Here is a 2,607-nt window from a genome sequence, read left to right on the forward strand (position 1 = left end):
TGGCAGCGATGTTTAATATTGCTCTGATAGGAGTACTGGGATGGTACTTGAGGTGGAGAAGAAGGCCCAAGAAGTATCTGCTTACATGCCACCTGTCTCCTGTTTAATGTATCATTCACCCAGGTCGGCATGGGTCATGTCAGCCAAGCCCCTCAGAGGATGGATGAGGAGTGTGGACAGGCCAAGCCCCAAGTCACAGGAGGAGAATTGGGAGAACTGGGTGCTTCCCCACTGCCCATCAAAAAGCCCTGTCTTCAGTGTGCTGGGGTAGCTGAGTCAGTTGAGCATCCAACTCTTGATTTCAGCTCAGGTCGTGATCCCAGGGGTCATGGGATCGAACCCTACATCATACTCTGCACTGAGCGTGGATCCAGGAGTCCCTCTGTCCCTCTGCCCTTCCTCTTTCTCTCTCTCTCTCTCTCTCTCTCTCTCTCTCTCTCTCACTCTCTCTCTCTCTCAAATTAAAAACAAAATAGCCAAGGGGCGCCTGGATGGCTCAGTCGGTTAAGCATCCGACTTCAGCTCAGGTCATGACTTCACAGTTTGTGAGTTTGAGCCCCACATAGGGCTCTGTGCTGACAGCTCAGAGCCTGAAGACTGCTTTGGATTCTGTGTCTCCTCTCTCTGCCCCTCCCATGCTGATGCTCTGTCTCTCTCTCTCTCTCTCTCTCTCTCTCTCTCTCAATAATAAATAAACATTTAAAAAAAATTTTTTTAACAAAATAGCCCTGTCTTCCAAAGTTCACTCCACATGGGTCTGTACTTGGACTGTTCGTACCTCCTACTCATCCTCCAGGTCTCAGCTCAAATATTCCTTATTCAGGGAAGCTTCCGAGACTGACCCCCTACACTAGACTTAGACTCCTTCTTCTGTGTCTCCATGGTGTACCCAACTGCCTCTTTAAGACTCATGAACTTGTCACTTGTTTACTGTCTGCCTTTTCATTGTAGACCAGAAGCTACTTAAGGAAAAGGAGCACATCTGGCACCTAGTTCACGTTCAGTAAGTGTTAGTTCTGATTGAGCCAAGAGAAACAAGGTATGCCAACTGCTCAAAAACAGGTTCAAATCACTACCAACAGTGCCTGCTGCGGGCTGGCAGCCTCCAGCAAGTCTCCGAATTCCTCACTCCAAACAGCATAGAAGCCCACACTTGTCATGAGGAATAAATGAATGAATAAGTAAGTGAACGGAATTCCTGGGTATAATTACAAAGCTCTGATCCATCCCAGGATGCTGTGTCTTTGTGACTGAAGATTGCTTGGTGACCAACCGCTGCTGTGGCTGGTGTTTGGAGCTTATTGTATGCCAAGCACTAGGGTTACATAGTGGAGAAACGTGGTCCCTGTCTTCATGGCACATCAGACTCAGAGAGACACAATTAAGTTATTATGTAAATCTATACAAAATTGCCACTGAAAGGGCCACCCTTGAGAGGTTAGGAAGTCCTCTCTGCAGAGATAAGGACCACTGCTGAGTCTGAAGGCAGTAAAGGGGGAAGGAGCGTCTGGAGAGAGCAAAGGCCTGTTAGCAGGCATGATGCTTGAAATGAGGCTGGGGCAGTAGGTAGGACTCTGGGTCCTCCGGCCTCTGGAAGAATGTTGTGTTCATCTGAACAGCGGTGGAAGGAAAGAACTGGAGTGAGGGCCAGGGTGGAGTGGGGGTTGTGACAATCTGATTTGTGACTTGAACCCGCTGCCCAGGTTGTTCTGTGGAGTACAGATCAGAGGGGGAGTGTCCCTGCTGGGAAACTTGAGGCTACTGCAGCAGTCCGGGCCAGACATGTTGGTGACTTGGACTTGGCTAGTGGCTAGTGGACACACGGGAGGAGAGAGCTGCAAGAAAAGCTTAGGAGATAAAATCAAAGGGACTTGATGTCAACACTGAATGATGCTACTACCCCCCTTGGAGAACTGAGTGAGGCAGGCACTGGTCACCAAACCCGCTCACATAGCAACACAACCCGCAGTATTTGTTTTTTTTTTAAGTTTATTTATTTTGAGAGGGAGAGCTAGCGGGAGAAGGGGAAAGAGAGAGGGGGAGAGAGAGAATCCCAAGCAGGCTCTGCACTGTCAGCGCAGAGCCCAATGCAGGGCTCAAACTCACAAGCCATGAGATCATGACCCGATCAAGAGTCAGATGCCCAACCGACTGAGCCACCCAGGCGCCCCCACAGTATATTTTTTAGCACAGATTCCTGGGCTGTCTCTGCCAGAATTTGGTTCAGTCCAACCACGACATCTGCATTTAAACACATTACCTCAGAGATTATGATGCCTCCTGTCCGCAGGCACTGATCTAAGGGAATCTGTGTCTCTGACACTAGACCTGGAAGGCCCTATGTGGAGAAGTATGGCCTATGGCCCTGGGGGTTCCATTTCCTGCTTGCTCCAGAGCCACTTCTCCCTGGGAACCTGCATAACATGCTGATCTGATTTTCTCAAACCCAACACGATGCAGATACATTCCTCATGACCACATGTAAGAGTCTGAGGAAGGTCACCCAGAGTGCCCTGTTTCCACTCCCAGGCCCACACACATGGATTCATGCAGGTGCCTGTGCGCGCGCACACACACACACACACACACACACACACACTCCTAACA

The sequence above is a fragment of the Herpailurus yagouaroundi genome, unplaced genomic scaffold (genome assembly GCF_014898765.1).
Source record: "Herpailurus yagouaroundi ecotype Mexico unplaced genomic scaffold, PumYag 141, whole genome shotgun sequence".
NCBI classification, from domain to species: Eukaryota; Metazoa; Chordata; class Mammalia; order Carnivora; family Felidae; genus Herpailurus; species Herpailurus yagouaroundi.